The sequence below is a fragment of the Caretta caretta genome, chromosome 9, assembly GCF_965140235.1.
Source record: "Caretta caretta isolate rCarCar2 chromosome 9, rCarCar1.hap1, whole genome shotgun sequence".
NCBI classification, from domain to species: domain Eukaryota; kingdom Metazoa; phylum Chordata; order Testudines; family Cheloniidae; genus Caretta; species Caretta caretta.
This window is the reverse complement of record NC_134214.1, coordinates 49,739,037-49,759,005: the sequence shown is the minus strand read 5'-3', so window position 1 is coordinate 49,759,005 and position 19,969 is coordinate 49,739,037. Positions and strand designations below refer to the sequence as shown.

The following is a 19,969-nucleotide window of genomic DNA, read 5'->3' as shown; positions in this document are numbered from 1 at the left end:
GGTGAATGTCCACGTGAAAGCAAGCATCTTTAATGTTGAGTTCCATGAACCATTTGCCTTCCCCCAGGGAGGGGATTATCAGTGCCAATGTGATCATGCAGAATTTTGATTTTCAAATAAAGACATTCAGCTGCTGTAGATCAAGAATAAGTCTCCATCCTTCTGTGGTTCTAAAAGCTATGGAGAGTAGAACTCTTCTCCTTGGTGTTGAGGTGGCACTTCTATAGCCCCTTCCTGAAGACAAGAGCCCACTTCCCGATAGAGAATCTCCGTATGAGAGTGGTCCCTGAAGAGAGGTGGGGAAGGGGGCTTGCGACGGGGATGTGCAAAACTCAATCAGCTAGCCAGAGTGGATGATCTCTAGCACCCACATGTCTGTTACTGCCCTTCACTTGTGGGCAAAGTAGGTGAGGCAGCCATCAAAAGTTAGGGGGACAGTATAGAAGGGCATCTAATTCAGGTATGCAGTTCTTGAGTGCCCTGTTGAGTGGTGACAGCTGAAGTGAGGAAGCCACATATCTGAGTCTTTGCACCCTTTGATATTTGTGTGGTGGTTTGTAAGGGCGCAGATGGTAAAATGGTTGAGGGAGAGGGCCTGGATTTATAAGCTTGTTTGTGAGGTTCTCTCTTTGGGGCCAGGCTGTAGATGCCCAGGGTGTGGAGGGCTGTCCTGGAGTCTTTAAGCAAGAGTAGTGAGTGATCAGTCGTCTCAATCAAGCAATTAGACCAAAGGGCAAGTCATAGATGATATTTTGGACCTCCCTAGAGAACGCCAAAGAGTGAAGCCAGGATTCTCACCTCATGAGGACAACTCTGGCAATAATTCTAGATGCAGTGCGCCAGCTGCATCCATGGCTGCTTGGAGCTAATTTTTAGCCACCAGTCTGCTCTCATTGATGAGGGCTTGAAATTGAGCCCTGTCTGCCTGGGGAAGTTTGTCTTTGAATTCTACCTATTTAGAATAATTTGTGAAATAGTATTTTGCTTACAGGGCTTGGTAGTTAACAATTTTGAATAGGAGGCTGGTTGATGAAAATACCTTCTTCCCAAAAGGTCAAGGCAGTTAGTGTCTTTTTCAGCTGAAGCTGATTTAGAGTGTTGTAGCCTGGATTTCTCCATGGGTCCCTGAACTACTAAGGAGTTGAATGCTGGGTGGGTATGACCTTAAGAACATCCCTATGCCAGAAGGCAAAGGGCTTTCCCAAGGTATCTAGCAGTGAGTTCCACCTAGTCCAACCAGATCAATGTACCCCAACTCACTACTGTTATAATCTGCATCTAAAAGGTGTCATGTAATGTGCTGCTGGAAAACTGGTAAGTCCTTGATCACTGATATTCTTGCATGATGTATGTATGGTCAGCCCACAAAGGATGATACAGTTATGCTGGAATTATGACTAAAATGTGTTAAACCGGGCATGTCAAGGGAAAATTATAAACAAGTTTTTTCCAGATAAAGGAATGAGGTTCTGCCTGTTTGAATGCGTCCCCCATGTAAATTGAGCAAGGTGTGACCAAAGACAAAGAAAAGTACATTTGCATGACAGGCAAACAAAGTCATCAGGAGAACAAGCGGAAAAAATGTGATCACTTAACAATCTCAATGAGGGATGGACACTGCACCCCCAGGAAGACTTCCTGTCACTTGAAGCAGGGTCAATGGACTTTGAGAGTGATACTTTTCAAAGGTTTACTGGACTATAAAGAGAGGGCAGAGAACCCCAAAGTTATCCTTCACCCAAGGAGACAAGCAAAACCAGCGACTTGGACTCTGTGAGGACCCTAAGAGCTAGTCAGCCACTGCTGGAAAAGGAAGACTGGTGAGGAAACTACCTTGAACAAAGCCAACAGCTTGTTAAGTTAGGCCTTAGCCATTATAAAGAATATTTTTACTTTGGGTTGTTTATAAACCTTCTGATCTTTATCCCATATACTTGAACTCACTTAAAGCCTCTCTCTTTTTGCTTAAATAACCTTGTTTTACTTTTTATCTAAACCAACTAAGTGCTTTGATTGAACTGAAGTGATTGTTAACTCCAGTCAAGACAACAAGCTGCTGTTTCCATCTCTTTAAAGGAGCCGGAAACTTAATAACTTCTGTGAGAGTGTTCCAGGAGTGGGCTGGACATTGCAGGGAGATGGTATTGGGGAATTTTGGGGCTGGGGGGTGGGTGTTGGTGTCACTCTGCAAACAGTAACTGGGTGGTGGAAGCCAAGTGTGATCTGCATGTTTGTAGCCTGGCTGTAGATGTCTGGACTGTGAGACACAGCAACATAGCATTTAAGGCACCGAGAGTTGCTAGGCAGGCAGTGACACAACCCCTCACTGGTCTGGGTTGAACCCCAAAATGCAACAGGGATAAAAAGGAACTCTGCCCATTTAGTTAGTATGAAGTAACATTTAGTTCAGCCCTTTTGGGGTGGGGGCACAGGAGACAGGGGTATGCCACATTGTCCTGGCAAGTTCCAAAATGGCCTCGTTCACTGGGTGTCCAGAAGTCTATTTTGCATGTCATGTGCCTCTTCAAGAGGGATCTGGAGTTCAGTCACCACCCTCTGCAAATGCTCCTGGCATTGCCTGTAGTTGTCAAGCAGTGATGGAAATAATGGAGCAATTGCTTCATCAGCTGAGGAAGAGGATGTGCCCACTGGAACCATCAGCACTGGTGGATCCAGTTCAATTTCTTCCTCTAGGTACTCAAGAAGCACATGCTCTACTAACTGAAAATATTAAGACATGAAACCATCGTGGATGAATGAAAGTAACATTGGACAGATGAACAAAAGAAAGACCAGTTTTGTGTAGGTCTGGGCCTCTCGTTTGAATACCTGATTGCTTTCACCAGGATAAAGTCAGTTTCAACTCAAAAAGCAATTCTAATTCCCCTGTGAAAAGATTCTACCTTAACCACAAACCTTAATTACAGAATGCTAAATGAAAGGAATAGTATTCTCTTCATGAAGTAACATTTCCTCAAGAATTTCATGTTGAAATTTAAATGAGAATATTTATTAGTAAAACCATTTTGCAGGCCGATTCCCAGAAGAAATGGAAGTTTTCTATATTATGCTGATTCCTGAGCACTAACCAAAACAGTAAAACTGTTTAGATAATAACTCACAATTAAAAGACAAGGACAGGAGACATTTCAGTGAACATATGTACAGAAAACAGTGATGCCTGGCTCTCATGAAAGCATTCCCCTGTTCTTCATTCCTAAAGTATACACATCATTTCCTTTCTACAACATCTGCAAGGAACCTGTGCCTGCAATTCAAATTGCTGATGGCTAACCTCCCTTTAATAAAATTGAATGATTTATAATGGAACTTCAAGCAGACAGAAATTGGGTAATCATGAAGTACTCTTTCAAAAATCTGTACTTTTGAAGTTAACCTGTTCTCCATTTGGTTGAATAAAACAAGTCTGTTACCTAAAGCAATTAAAACTCAAATATTTTGTATAATAATCAAACCGGTGTTATTCTATTGCTATATATATCAAGTATCTCCTACTTTGAAAATAAATAGCAACTTTACCTAAGCATTTGTGTAGCAATACATCTTTAGATGGTGACATCTGATTCTATTGTCAGTTCCCAATTTTTATTTATTTTAAACAATTATCATTTTATTTAGTTTTCAGAATATAAAATAGACAAAGCTAAACAGTAAAGACTACTGCTATGATCTAGCAACAGCTAGCATACACTTATACAATATCATTACCTAATCTACATATAGTATTGCAGAGATGCTGAAGACCACATATGTATTCCGAAATACCAGAGGCACATGCAGGCACATCTGAAAAATTTTAGACTATAGAATTCTTCTTTCCTTTGGGAAAAGAGACAGAGAGCAAAACTACTTATTCCAAATGCCAAAACCAAAAGCAGACTACACAGATTCAATCTGCAGACCAACAAGACAAAAGCCAATTAACAGATTTTAAGATCAGAAGAAGCCATTAACATCATCTAGTCTGACCTCCTGCTAACCACAGGCCAGAGAATTTCACCCAGTGATTCCTGCATCGAGCACAATTTGTGATTGCACTATGTGACGTCTTTATAAAAGACAGTCAGTCTTGATTTAAAAGTTATAAGTGATGGAGTATTTATCCCATCAGTTGGTAATCTGTTCCAGTGTGTCAGACATGAAATGATCACAATATTGTCACTGTAAAAAAGTTTTACAGATTAAGTAATAATTGATCCATTTGTTGTTGCGCGCAAAAGGGATTCCCACGTTTAGCCATCACCTTGCAAATTTAATTTGCAGTCAACCAATAGTACAAGAGCATTCAAACGAATGTTCAGATATAGCATATTCAGGCACTCACTGATGCCCACAACCACATCATCGTGGCCTCTTACATCCAGAAAAACAATTGTAAATCTGCTTGCTAATAAATACCCCCACCCATAAAGAAATGAGCCACTAGCGTAGCCAAACAAATAGGCCTCACATCACACCTGAAGTTTACCAAACGGGAATGCTGGAGGCAGGAAGTTCCAGATACACAGGCCCTCCACAGACCATTCAACCTGCAGAAACTCAAGGTGGGGAGCTTTGTCTGGACTGGTGGGGAAAAAAGGGTAGTGATTCCTTTAAGGGTCTCTTTTCCCTCAGATGGTGAAGAGAGTGGCTGGGGGGAGGGAGGGAGGAAGGGAAGGGAAGGCATCACCTGAGCTAATGGACAGGCCAGTGGGAATCAAGTAACCCATTGGCCCTGCACATATATGGAAGGATATATAAAAACTCTGTCCCTCCAGACTGAGCCTGCTCTCACACCCCATTAGTGTCTCCCGCCGTCCTGTTCCTGGGATTAGCAATAGGACCAGGTTTTCTGGTATGTTGCAAGGATTGCAGGAGATCTCAAACTTAATTGCACACCACCCCCTTCTGAAAACAAAAATTACTAGACAACCCCAGGATGGGGGACCGAAGCCTGAGCCCGCCTGAATCCCGCCAAAGCCAGAGCCCCACCACCTCAGATATGGGGGAACAAATCCAAAGCCCAAGGGCTTCAGCCCCAGGCAGAGGGCCTGTAACCTGTGCCCCACCACTCAGGGCTAAAGCCCTCGGGCTTGGGCTTTGGCCCTGGGCAATGGGGCTCAAGCTTCGACTTCCATCCCAGCAAGTCTAATGCCACCCCAGCAACCCCATTAAAACAGGTCATGACCCACTTTGGGGTCCTGACCCACAGTTGGAGAACCGCTGAGCTATTGCATTAATCGCCTCTTTGGGGACTGGGAAGAAATTTTTCCCTCACCACCAGTCTGGCCAGCACAGGGTGGGTTTGTTTATTTTTGGTTTCGCCTTCCCCACAGCAGCTCAGGGACTCGGTGGGGTAGGTCAGGATGTAAGGTTCAAGTTGTTGCAATTTACCAGGTGACAGGCATCCAGTGGAAGTTCACGTTCCGTAGGTAGTACAGTTCCTTGATGAATTGGAAAGGGACTTAGGAGGAATGCATCTCCTAAAGAAGCTGGGGAACGGGATTGGGGTTCCTAATGTCTGGCACAGTGAGGAGATAACCCCATTTCCTCAGCCCCTTAACCCTTATATGAGAGGAAGGTGCTGGGGTACCAGCACCAGGCTAGGACTAGCTGTGGAGGAATGGGGGGCTGACGGCAGCTCTCCACCAGGTAGAAATGATTAAGGAAGGAATCACTGTACAAACTATTGCCATTTAGTTCCCAGATGAGTTAAGAAATAAAGCTGCAGCCTAATAAATCCACATCCGTTGCATTTTCTCTTTCCATGTGACTAGGACAATGCATTTCCACTGGCTGTGGCATGCTTCAACTCTGAAACAAACAGCCAGAATGACCCAGAAGATCTCAATACCTGTGGCAGAACAGCTCTCTCCAGTAATTGCATATGAGGCCATTTAGGACTTTACAGATTATAAACAAACACCTTGAGCTGCTCCAGAAACAAATAGCCAATGTAAATCACAGAGCACTGGTGTTATTTGCTCATCTCAAGAAATGAGCCACTATATTCTACACTAGCTGAAGATTCAGAGTCCTCTTCACCAGTAACCATATTTCTGAAGTTAAAAAGGCATGACTATTTGTTCTTATGACTTAGCCCTGGTCTACGCTACAAGCTTAGGTTGAATTTAGCAGCGTTAGATCAATTTAACCCTGCACCCGTCCACATGATGAAGCCATTTTTGTTGACTTAAAGGGTTCTTAAAATCGATTTCTGTACTCCTCCCTGATGAGGGGATTAGCGCTGAAATCAACATCGCCAGGTCGAATTTGGGGTAGTATGAATGCAATTCGACGGTATTGGCCTCTGGGAGCTATCCCAGAGTGCTTCATTGGGACCACTCTGGACAGCACTCTCAACTCAGATGCTCTAACCAGGTAGACAGGAAAGCCCCGGGGACTTTAGAATTTCATTTCCTGTTTGGCCACTGGAGAATCAAACTGATATGCTCCGGCGTATGGTTGAGCTGCAGAAAAGGCACCAGGAGCATAGACTGCCACTGCAGCCCCTGTGTAACCGCCCGCCCTCCTCCCTAAGTTCCATAACCTCCTCACCCAGATGCCCAAGAATGTGGCGGGGGCCCTCTGGGCACCCAACCACTCCACCCCAGAAGACTGCCCAAGCAACAGAAGGCTGGCATTCAATAAGTTTTGAAGTGCAGTGTGGCCTTGTCCTTCCCTCCTCCCCTCATCCACTACCCCACCCGGTTCCTTCCTCCCCCACCCCTCCCGGGCTACCTTGGCAGTTATCCCCCTATTGGTGTGATGAATTAATAGAGAATGCATGAATTTGAAACAACAATGATTTTATTGCCTTTGCAAGCGGTGATCAAGGGGGGAAGGCAGTTGGCTTACAAGGAAGTAGAATGAACCAAGGGGGCGGGTTTTCATCAAGGAGAAACAAACAGAACTGTCACACCATAGCCTGGCCAGTCATGAAACTGGTTTTCAAAGTTTCTCTGATTCGCAGTGTACCCTGCTGTGCTCTTCTAATCACCGTGGTGTATGGCTGCGCGTAATCAGCGGCCAGACGACTTGCCTCAACCTCCCACCCCACCATAAACGTCTCCCCCTTACTCTCACGGATATTGTGGAGCAAGCAGCAATAACAATGGGAATATTGGTTTCGCTGAGGTCTAACCGAGTCAATAAACTGCACCAGCGCACTTTTAAACTTCCAAATGTACATTCTACCACCATTCTGCACTTGCTCAGCCTATAGCTGAACAGCTTCTGACTACTCTCTAGGGTGCCTGTGTATGGCTTCATGAGCCATGGCATTAAGGGGTAGGCTGGGTCCCCAAGGATAACTATAGGCATTTCAACATCCCCAACGGTTATTTTCTGGTCTGGTAAGTAAGTCCCTTGTTGCAGCTGTTCAGAGAGACCAGAGTTCCTGAAGATGCAAGCATTATGTACCTTTCCTGGCCATCCCACGTTGATGTTGGTGAAACGTCCCTTGTGATCCACCAGTGCTTGCAGCACCACTGAAAAGTACCCCTTGCGGTTTACGTTCTGGCTGCCAAGGTGGTCCGGTCCCAAGATAGGGATATGCGTTCTGTCTATTGCCCTACCACAGTTAGGGAATCCCATTGCAGCAAAACCATTCACTATGACCTGCACATTTCCCAGAGTTACTACCCTTGATAGCAGCAGCTCAGTGATTCTGCTGGCTACTTGGATCTCAGCAGCCCCCACAGTAGATTTGCCCACTCCAAATTGATTCCCGACTGACCGGTAGCTGTCGGGCGTTGCAAGCTTCCAGAGGGCTATCGCCACTCGCTTGTGAACTGTGAGGGTGGCTTTCATCTTGGTATTCTTGCGCTTCAGGGCAGAGGAAAGCGAGTCACAAAGTTCCATGAAAGTGCCCTTACACATGCGAAAGTTTTGCAGCCACTGGGAATCATCCCAGACCTGCAACACTATGCGGTCCCACCAGTCTGTGCTTGTTTTCCGGGCCCCAAATTGGCATTCCACGGCATGAGCCTGCCCCATTGCCACCAGGATGTCCAAATTGCCAGGGCCCGTACTTTGAGAGAAGTCTATGTCCATGTCCTCATCGCTCTTGTCACCGCACTGCTGTCGCCTCCTCGCCTGCCTTTGCAGGTTCTGGTTCTGAACATACTGCAGGATAATGCACGAGGTGTTTACAATGCTCATAATTGCCGCGGTGATCTGAGCGGGCTCCATGCTTGCCACGAGATGGTGTCTGCAGGAGAGCAGAGTTGCAGCGGAAGTAGTGGCTGACGACGGATGCCACGAGAGTAGATACTTATAGAGAACGACGAGAGGACCTGCGAGGTGGATTCAGGAGAGCAGAGTTGCAGCAGAAGCGGGAGCCCATGACATCCAATATGGAGAAATTTTCTATCAAGACAAGAGCAGGAGAGCAGAGTTGCAGCAGAAGCGGTGGATGACAACGGTCATATAGAGGACCTGCGAGGTGGATTCATGGGACCAGGAGAGCAGAGTTGCAGCAGATGCGGTGGTTCAATGACAGTTAGCAGTCCTACTGCACCGTCTGCTGAAAGCAGTATGGCATCCGCATGAAAAAAAGGCACGCAATGATTGTCTGCTGTTGCTTTCACGGAGGGAGGGGCGACTGACGACATGTACCCAAAACCACCCGCGACAAAGTTTTGGTCCCATCAGGCATTGGGAGCTTAACCCAGAATTCCAATGGGCAGCGGAGACTGCGGGAACTATAGGATAGCTACCTACAGTGCAATGCTCCGAAAGTTGACGCTAGCCACAGTACTATGGATGCACTCCGCCAACTTAATGGGGACACACACAATCGACTGTATAAAATTGCTTCCTAAAAAAGTCGACTTCTATAAATTCGACCTAATTCCGTAGTGTAGACATACCCTTACTGTGACAAAGAATGGTTAGAGAAAAGTAGTCAGTTTCCAGGAAAAGTGAAAACGAAAAATGAACGACATCCCAAAGCTGTCCCATGAGAATCCATGATCAGCGATGGATCAAAATGGCCCAGAAAGTTCAAGTTGTATTTGAAAAGACCAGACAAAAACCTTCAGTTGAAAGTGTACCCATAGGCTTTGGGCACCCTTTAAATTCTTGTCCCTCCCTATCCACACCAAATGAGTCCCATCAGAACTGAGCCCCAGCCAGGTGCACTATAGCTCATAGTAACACAAGTATGCAATTTACATATTAGACATGTCTATGTACAGGAGGAATGGGAGGTGGCCATTATTTAAGAAGGAGAAGATGATATACCTGGTAATTAAAGACTGCACTTGCAGAAAATTGCGCTCTTTGAATTTATATCTGTTGAAGTTATTCACATTCTTATCACAAGTTAGATACAAACCAGTTCTGATGCCTGATCATTTTTCCAAGTGCACTGCAAGCCCATGTCCTCTTGGCTTGTTGTCCATATGCTTCCTCTTCAGGTTAGATAAACCAAACTGCTCTCTGAAGCTGCACTGAGCGTGTCTAAGACGGTCCAATATTGGATTCTTCTCTCTAAAACCAATAGAAATAAAAGAAAACTCAGTGTTGTGTTTAAACAAGAATGGACCTGAATAAACTGTCTCTAAGAGCTGTCCAAAATAAAACAGTGTATCAGTAATGCCAAGAGGAAAACTTCATTCTTGTAGGATGAAGACATGGCCTCTACAATTATGCTCTACAACTCTACCTACATACAGGCGAGCATATCCAATATTAGCTATTCTTCTTTCACTCTTAAGTAGAAGCATACAAGTCCAAGGTAGAAAAGATCTATTAGATCATCTAGTCCAATACCTGATAGCACAGAATTGTTCTCCACAATATATTTTGTTCTACATTTTCCAGTCCAATATAAATAATCACTGGTAAGGTTGGACAGGACACAAAAATTGGGGAGGTGGTAAATAATGAAGAGGACAGGTCACTAATACAGAGTGATTGTTTGCTTGAGCCCAATTCACCAATCTGTGTTTCAAAATGGCTAAAATATAAATGTATACATTTAGGAAGAAAGAATGTAGGCCAGAATTACATGATGGGGCACTCTATCCTGTGAAGCAGTGACTCTGAAAAAGATTTGGGGGTCATGGTGAATGATCAGCTGCACAGGAAGTCCCAGTGCAATGTTGTTGCCAAAAGAGCTAATGCTATCCCAGAATGCATAAACAGGGAAACCTCAAGTTGAGAAGAGTTTATACCTTTGTATTCAGAACTGTTGTGACTGCTGCTAGAACAGTGGTTTTCAAAATGCGGGTTGTGACCCAGTACTGGGTCATGGAATGTAAGGCACTGGGTGGCGGCAGCTCTGGTCAGCACCACCAACCGGGCCATTAAAAGTCCTGTCGCCAATGCTGCCCATCGAAGGCAGGCTAGTCCCTACCAGTTCTGAAACCGCGCTGCGCCCTGGAAGCGGCCAGCAGCAGGTCTGGCTCCTAGGTGGGAGGGCCATGGTGCTCCATGCGCTGCCCCCACCTTGACCACTGGCTCCGCACTCCCATTGGCCAGGAACCAGTCAATGGGAGCTGAGGGTGGGTGGTGCCTGCAGGCAAGAGCCGTGCAGAGCCTCTTGCACGCCTCCGCTTAGGAGCCAGACCTGCTGCTGGCTGCTTCTGCTTTCTTGGCGGCCCCACTGCACCGCTGACTGGGAGCCGCTGGAGGTAAGCCAGTGCCCCAATCCCCTGGAGCCCCCCCAAACCTGGAGCCCCTTCCTGCACCCCAAACCCCTCATCCCCGGCACCACCCCAGAGCCTGCACCCCCAGCCCAGAGCCCTGACCCCCTCCCACACCCCAACCCCCTGCCCCAACCCAGAGCCCCCCCAACCCTGAACCTCTCATTCCCAGCCGCAGCCCTCACCCCTGCACCTCAAATCTTCTGCCACAGCCCATAGCCCCTTCCACACCCCAAACCCCTCATCCCCAGCTCCATTGCATCGCAGGCGTCAACAATTTTCTTCAACTAGGTCGCCAGAAAAAAAAGTTTGAAAACTTCTGTGCTAGAATACTGCATCCAGTTTTGGTACCCAAAATTCAGTAAGGGTACTGATAAATTGGAGAGGGTTCAGAGAACATCAACAAGAATGATTAAAGATGTTTTCTGATCCTTATAATGATAGTCAAGGAGCTCATTATATCTACCTTACAGTCAATAAGTTTAAGGCCAGAAGGGACCACTAGATCATCTACTTGGTATAACACAGGCCACTAGCACCCACACATTAAGCCCAACAACTTAAATTAGAGCCAAGTATTACTAGCCACAGATGGGTCAGGTGTTCTGTGGGGGGCAGTCAGGGGGCGGGAAGTGGGAGGGGGAAGATGGGGGCGGGGGTCAGGCTGTTTGGGAAGGCACAGCCTTCCCTACCCGGCCCGCCATACAGTTTTGGAACCCCAATGTGGCCCTCAGGCCAAAAAGTTTGCCGCCCCCCCCAAGTTAGACCCTGAGCATGTGAGCAAGAACCAGCCAGGCAAGGACCTGAGAGAGAATTCTCTGTACCACCTCAGCAGTCTGTCCTACTCCATGCAATGTCCCATATACAGCCGTGGCCATCCGTGATGCTTCTGAGGAAGGAGATTAAAAAAACAAAAACAGAATGGGGCAGGGGAAGGGGGAATTCCTTCCTGACCCCTGCAAGAAGCCAGCTAAAACCCTGAAGTATGAGCTTTTAGGAACACATGGCTGCGGAGCTCAGTTCCCCCTAAGCTGCGTGGCCATGTGCACAGTAGCCTATTAAGCATGGCACAGGCACTCAGGTTGCGGGGGGGAAAGGCGTGTCTCCCTCATCCCCGGACCTGCTGCAGCCGGGGGAGAGGCGCCTCTCCCTGCTGGCCCCAGCCCAGCCCTGGAGCTGCTGTGGGCAGAAAATAGGTGTCCCTCCACCAGCCCGAACCCAACCTGGACCTGCCGCGGCTGGGGGAGAGGCTCGCCGCGGCCAGGGGAGAGGCGCCCCTCCCCTGGCCCCAACCCAGCCCCAGCCTAGACCTGCCGTGGCGGGGGGGGGGGGAGGGGGAGGCTCTCCTTCCCCAGCCCCAACCCAGCCACAGCTCTGGAACTGCCACAGCAGGGGGAGAGGCGCCTATCCCCCCCAGCCCAGGTGCTGCTGCTGCTGCAGGGAGAGAGAGCTGGGGGGGATATGCCACCATAGCCCCAGGGCAGCCTGCACCACAAACCCCTCATTCCTGGCCCCACCACCAGCCAGAGCCCTCACCCCACGCACCACAACCCTCTGCCCCAGCGCTGAGCCCCTTCCCATACTCCGAACCCCTTGGCCCCATCCCTTTACATGAATTTTGTTATGTGCATCAATATGGAGGTGATGTGGCACACATAACCTTTATATTGGTGCACATAAAATTCATTTCACACATGTGAGAAAAATTAAAGGGAACACTGCTTCTGAGCCCTGCCATCACAAGCAATCCCATCATACAATCCCACTCAAATTTGTCTAGCTCTCTGAAAACTAATTAAGTTGTTTGCCCACATAATTCGTTTTGGGAGGCTGACCCAGAACCGAACAAATTTGATGGTTAGACAGCTTTTTCTGGTTTCCAGTCTGAATTTATTCATTGCCAGTTTATATCCATTTTTTCTTGTGCCAACATTGTCTTTTAGCTTAAATAGCTCCTCACCATCCCTGGTATTTACTCCCTGATATATTTACAGAGAGCAATTATATCTTTTCTCAGCCTTCTTTTGGCTAGATTAAACAAGCTCGTCCAGCCTCTTCCCATAAAATGAGCCCTTCGTTCCCCTCATCATCCTACTCGCTCTCCTCTGCACCTGTTCCAGTTTAAATTAATCTTTCTAGAACATTGGAATACTATATACAATTCTAGTTACCAAACAAGGTCTTACCAGTGCCTTGTACAATGGCACTAATAGCTTAACAAAGCAAAGGTTTAGGAGTGACTTGATTATAGTCTGTAAGTACCTACACAGGGAACAAATATTTACTAATGGGCTCTTCCATCTAGCGGACAAAGGAACAACATGATCTAATGGCTGGAAATTGAAGCTAGACAAGTTCAGGCTGGAAATAAGATCAATTGTTGATGGTAAAAGTAATTAACCACTGGCACAATTTACCAATGGTTATGGTAGATTCTCCATCACTAACAATTTTTAAATCAAGATTGGATGTTTTTCCAAAAGATATGCTCTAGGAATTTTTTTGGGGGGGGGGTTGGGGGGAATCCTATGGCCTGGGTTATACCAGAGCTCAGAGTCACAATGATCCCTTCTGGCCTTGGAATATATGAATACGTGTCCTAGGTAATGGAGCTTACAGCACTTTCCTTGAAAGAATATGCCACATCAAATGGATTTTAGAAATTCCATTTTTTCCATTCATTCATTACTAAATTTTCTCTTTCTTAATTATATTCTATCGCACCTGGTTATATCCCAGTGTACAACCCTAAACTATTAGTCTCCTTCCTTTGTGTTTACACCTTTCAAACACTTGTAGAAAACTATCATGTTCCCATTATCTACAGATGGCACTAGTTCCTAGAAAAAAGTCAAAGTTCCTCCAAGCCAATGGCTCATCTGGCTGATGCAGTTAAGGCATGACAGTTTCAGAACATAATAAATTTTGGATACAATTATCTCAAAAATGGACTGTTCTTACTGATACAAACACACATCAGACAAAGACCTCTTCACAGTAGACCTAGTACTAATAATTAAGGTCCTCCAACCCTTAGTTGCTCCCCCCCACGCACACTCAGATGTGTGGGGAAATGATTTTTTTGTTTGTGTAAAAATAAAACTATGTTATAAAAGGAAAAAAAGCCTTCTTTCAGAACAGCTTTAATTACCAAAATCTCTGCACTGGGTATAGATATAGAAGATGGGATTCAGTGACTCTAGCACAATTTTGTTGCTATGGTCAGAGACTTTATTTCTAAAAGACAAGTGCCTATGGCCCTTATCCTGCAAAGACATGGGGATCTGCTTAACTTTATGCATTGTGCATATCCCCATTGAAATCAAACTACTCCCACAGTATGTCAAGTCATTGGAGAATCAGATCACAGGTATGTTTACATATTTTGAAACTGAAAATATTATATCGTACTAAACCTACTTCAAGTCTGAATACTTGGATTTACACTGAAATTGACTTTATAGGACTTTAAATCTTTCTAACATAAACAGACTTTATATAACAAATCATAAGGTATTTGGAGGTTTGTAACAACATTATTATTTTAAGAGAAAATATAAAACCGGAACAAACACCTTTAATTATGACTTGGGAGAGACTGAAATCTGTTCAGTCAGAAGCAAAAACTTTACTTGCAGAACAATTTCCATTCCCGCACCCCTTCGTGTGTTAGCTTTCTGTGACTATTCTACAAAGTTAATACACTGACAGGAATGTTTTCTGAAACAGGCAGCTTTAAAATGAATATTGCAAAATATTCACAGAATGTGAACTGTGAATTTGTAATTGTGAACATTCACACTAGAATCCTGGTTCTGAGTGTTACATTCCGCTAAGACTGAGAACAGAAACACACAACATGAGCTGTGTTTATGTAAAACAGTTCAGATTACAAAAAAAAAACAAATGAGGAGTACTTGTGGGATCTTAGAGACTAACAAATTTATTTGGGCATAAGCTTTCGTGGGCTAAAACCCACTTCATCGGATGCACGCAGTGGAAAATACAGTAGGAAGATACACACACACACACACCATGAAAAAATGGGTGTTGCCATACCAACTGTAACAAGTCGCAATTCTCCAACATAAAAAACTTCAAAAAACAGACTCCAATGAGAAACTGCAGAATTGGAAGAGTCATTACACAAAGTACAATGTATTTCCCCATGCTAATTTTTCCCCCTACTGTTACTCACACCTTCTTGTCAACTGTTTGAAATGGGCCATCCTGATTATCACTACAAAAAGTTTTTCTTCTCCTGCTGATAATAGCCCACCTTAATTAATTGGTCTCATTAGAGTTGGTATGGCAACACCCATTTTTTCCATGTTCTCTATGTATATATATATTCCTACTGTATTTTCCACTGCATGCATCCAATGAAGTGGGTTTTAGCCCACGAAAGCTTATGCCCAAATAAATTTGTTAGTCTCTAAGGTGCCACAAGTACTCGTTTTTTTTCTGATACAGACTAACACGGCTATCACTCTGAAACCAGTTCAAATTATAAATACTGAATACTCACAATGAACTGTTCATAAACAAGCTACAGATCAAGTTTTATTTGAAGTTTTATTTAATTACACATCTGATGAAGTGAGCTGTGGCTCACGAAAGCTCATGCTCAAATAAATTGGTTAGTCTCTAAGGTGCCACAAGTACTCCTTTTCTTTTTGCGAATACAGACTAACACGGCTGTTCCTCTGAAACCTTTGAAGAAATAGTTCACCATATAATTGTGAACTATGAATGTCTCCATTCACCTGCAGACAATTGAAATAAATTTATTCATTACAATTTTTTTGATCTTCACTAATTATGAAAATGGAAAATTAAAAATATAATAAGAAAAGCAATTTCTTAATTCCCTTGTCAACTTAAAGTTGTTTAAATCTCTCCCCTCAGGACACAGCAAACAGTAAGAAGCCAGGAAACCATAAATTAAAGAGAAACTTCATATCTGACACAGAAAAAAGCAACATAAGAAAGCGATTTAAAAACAAAACAAAACCAGGTCACTTTGGAGAGTACTTTATCTCAGGAACAGCTTGACCTAATGTCCCCAAATTTACATCACCTCAAGACCTCAACTGGCACTCAATTTTCATGTCCTATGCCAGCATTGCACTAATGTACAATAATACTTTCTCTAATACTGTCATAACCATACAGCTAAGGGTAGCCTAGAATTCCTCCTTACCTGTAAGGGGTTAAGAAGCTCAAATAACCTGGTTGGCACCTGACCAAAAGGACCAATGGGGAAAGAAGATACTTTCAAATCCAGGGCGGGGTTGTGTGTTCTCTTGGTAAGCAGAGAAGCATCAGGTCAGAAAACTCCTCCTATAAACCATCCTAAAATGAGTCTCAATATTGCAAAAAGTGTAAGTAAATAAGACAAGGCACGTTAGATTAGGTTTTGTTTTAGCTTGTGAATTTTCCCTGTGCTAAGAGGGAGGTTTATCCCTGTTTTTTGTAACTTTAAAGTTTTGCCTAGAGGGGAATCCTGTGTTTTGAATCTGATTACCCTGTAAAGTTACCTTCCATCCTGATTTTACAGAGGTGCTTCTTTTACTTTTTTTTTTCTTTCTAATAAAGTTCTGTTTTTTAAGAATCTGGTTATCTATTTGGTTGGTATATTATTCTCAAGCCTTCCCAGGAAGGGGGTGTAGGGCTTGGGGGGATATTTTGGGGGAATAGGAATTCCAAGTGGTCCTTTCCCTGATTCTTTGTCTAAATCACTTGGTGGTGGCAGCATACTGTCCAAGGACAAAAGGATTTGTCCAAGGACAAAGGATTTAGGGAAGTTTTTAACCTAAGCTAGTAGAAATAAGCTTAGGGGGCTTTCATGCGGTCCCCACATCTGTACCCCAGAGTTCAGAGTGGGGAGGAAACCCTGACAAATATTTTTCAAACAATACTACCCTCAACACACTCATCCAAGAACTGACTGATTCTACCTTCATTGCATTCATGACAGAACAGCACAAAATGTCTCTCTACATCTATTGTATAAAGCATAGTTGTAGTCATGTTGGTCCCCAGGATATTAGAGACACAAGGCACGTGAGTAATATCTTTTAATGGACCAACTTCTGTTGGTGAAAGAGACAAGCTTTTGAGCTACAAAGAGCTTCTTCTTTAGGTCTGGGAAATGTATTCAGAGTGTCACAGCTAAACAAAGGTGGAACAGCTTATTTAGCATAAGTAGTTAGCACATATTTCAAGGGACCATTCAAGGTGAAGTGGTCCGTTAACACCTCTCCAGACATGGTGGGGTGAAGATAAGTGGGTTATAGATTGTTGTAATAAACCACAAATACAAAGAGTCTCTGTTCAGTCCATGATTTTTAGTATCTAGCAATGTTATGAATTTAAGCTTCCAGGCTTGTCTTTTTAATATTTGGTGCAGGTTTCCTTTCAGCTTAAGGACAGAGGTCAGATTTAGCATGATCGTTTTGTGAAAAGCATTCAACCACAGGTGATGAGGTGTTTTTGTTGTTTATCATTTTTCTGTGTGAGTTCATTCAAGAGCATAGTGATTGTCTAGTTTCACCCACACATATTTGTTATAGGGTCATTCAATGCACTGGATGAGGTATACCACTTGTGATAGGGATATGTAGAACTGTAGCAGACTGCCGACTCACTGGCGTGGTGCCTCCTGCTGGTCAGTCCGAGAATTAGCTCATCCAGCTCAGGAGCGCCCTCCTCTGGCTGATTTCTCGCCCTCGCTTACATGCCCTGTTGTCTCCACCATCTCCGGCCCCGTGTCCTTCCCCGACCCTGGTGCCCCTTACCTTGGGGTGCTGCCCCACAGCAGTGCCCCCACACTCTGGGTCTCCCCTCCCAGGAGAACCCCAACCCCCCTATAACCACCTTGCCTCAGTGGCTACTGCCAGTTGTCATCTAGCCCCTTCTCTCAAGGGCAAACTGCAGTCTGAAATGGCCACTCATCACTGGCGAGGGGGTTTGACCTGCTGCCTTTTCTTGGCCTGGCTACCTCCCTGCAGCCCTAGGACCTCCTCAGGCCTTTACTGCAAGGCCTCAGCCTGGGAGGTCGCCAGGCCAGAGCTCCCCAACTCAGCCTGCCCTTTCCCAGTACTGCTCTGTCCAAGGTACCCCTGTCTCTGCCAGGCAGCTCGGCCCTTCTTGCTCCACTGCTTGAGCAAGACTCACTTCCTTTTCCCCAGGAGCCCTTCCTATACTGGCCCTGCTGGGCCCTAATTGGCTGCCTCAAGCCCATTCGTGATTGGCTCCCTGGGGCAGCCCTTTCCCAGGGCTGTTTTTAACCTCTTCCAAACCGGAGGGGGTGACTGCCCCGCTACAAGGACCCATAGATCTTGAAAGGTGTATTGATCATCATAGCAGTGGAGTCTCAAATACAGTATTTACAAGATAATGGACAACACTCAGGAATCCAACCCAAACATCGTCAAACTCATCCATTGCATCCTTTATCATTTTACATTCAGTGACGAACACTTTTTCCAAACCATGGGAACAGCCATGGGTACAAGGATGGCTCCCCAATATGCCAACTTCTTCATGGGCCACCTTGAAGAATTTCTGGACAAATGCACCATAAATCAATGATATGCCTTAGATATATCAAGGATATTTTCATCCTCTGGACACAGGATTTAAACAACCCCAGCCATCCACTAAACCCTTTTTAGAACACTCCCACACTAGCATTAACTTCCTGGACACCATGATCAGCTTCAACAATGGAGCCCTACAGACAACTATATAAAAGAAATCCAACGATCACCAGACCTACCCTCATGGGTCCAGTATCCACCCCTAACACACCAAGAAATCTGTTCACTACAGCCAGGTACTCAGATACTACAGAACATAATCCAAGGAGAAAGTCCAGGATAAATACCTTAATAAACTTAAAACCACCTCCATTAAATAAGGACACTCAACCAGAGAAAGAAAAGGAGTACTTGTGGCACCTTAGAGACTAACAAATTTATTTGAGCATAATAAATTTGTTAGTCTTTAAGGTGCCACAAGTACTCCTTTTCTTTTTGCGGATACAGACTAACACGACTGCTACTCTCAACCAGAGAAGTAGATCGCATCATGGAATAAGCCACCGAAATATCGCAAGAGAACTTGATTCAACACAGAAATAAACCCCCTCCAACCACACACCTCTACTTGTCACCTACCATCTCACGCTAGACCCCATACGGGGTAGCATCCAACAATTACACCCATATTCGATAGGGACCACATCCTGAAAGAAATCTTTCCTAAATCTCCTCTTCTGGCTTTCAAACAACCCCCACTCCAACCTCATTATCAGAAGCAAACTCACCACAGACAAGGGTACACCAATTCAAAGTGGCACCAGACCCTGCCAGAACAGATGCAAAACCTCTAGGCATAATTCCACTGCTGCGATGAGCCACACCTTCACAACACACCTTTCAAGATTCATGGTCCCACACATGGCCTGACATAACAAAAGGTACGATTAAAATGTAATTATTTTGGTGCAAGTCTGTGTATGGATACTCCTATTTTGGAATAAAATTGGCTGCAGTCAGCAATAAACTGACTTAAATTGAGTGATCACACACAGACTTGCACCAAAATAAGTATATCCGTTTTAATTCACACAAGTATAAAATGAGTGACAAAGAGTGGGTAAAACAAGCAGATGAGGGAAGCACAAGTTAACGAGACAATAGTATGTGAGCTCCTTGAAAATGTGGACAATTTGCCACTCAAAGGAGATTATCAACCACAGAGGTCATTATGATCTTTGACTCATACTATTGGTAAAAAAAAAAAAAAAAAACACTCGTAGAAAGACAGAAGAGGCATTACTGAGGGCACGTCTACACTTGCAAAGTTACAGCGTCGGCAGTTACAGCACCACTTAGAGAGCGCCAAAGGAAAACTGCTGTTGTGTGTTCCCACTGACAGCTGCCTGTGCAATAGCATGTTCACACTTGTGGCACTATTCGGAGCAGTGCACTCTGGGCAGCTATCCCACAGAGCACCTCTTTCTCTTTTGCCGTTAAGACTTGTGGGAAGGCGGAAGGGGTCATGGGGCATCCTGGGTCCTGTCCCAATGCCCCGTGATGCATTGCTTCAGATCCCAGCAAACCCTCTGATTCCGTCTGCATTTGGCGCCATCTTTTAATGGTTTCTGTACTGCGCGCCCTGCCCCTTTCGGGCTGCAGGAATGGATCCCGACCTGTTGACCAGTAAGCTGCTTGCACTGACCACCACGTCACTAGTGGCCGTGGAATTACTCCTTAAACTACAAAGGCAAGAGGAGTGCAACATCGATC

At 44.9% G+C, this 19,969-nt stretch overlaps 1 protein-coding gene across 7 annotated transcripts in view; it reads right to left on the bottom strand.

Annotated features, from left to right (window-relative positions):
- Nucleotides 1-19,969, bottom strand: part of MAP3K13 (mitogen-activated protein kinase kinase kinase 13) — a 147,281-nt gene that overhangs the window by 95,677 nt on the left and 31,635 nt on the right. For 6 of the 7 annotated variants that reach the window (XM_048863738.2, XM_048863735.2, XM_075132281.1 and 3 more), the window contains one exon: nucleotides 9,341-9,495. The exons of the other annotated variant lie outside the window; for it this stretch is intronic. The gene's annotated coding sequence lies outside the window, so the exon portion shown is untranslated. The remainder of the gene's footprint in view (nucleotides 1-9,340; nucleotides 9,496-19,969) is intronic. 7 annotated transcript variants of the gene reach the window in all.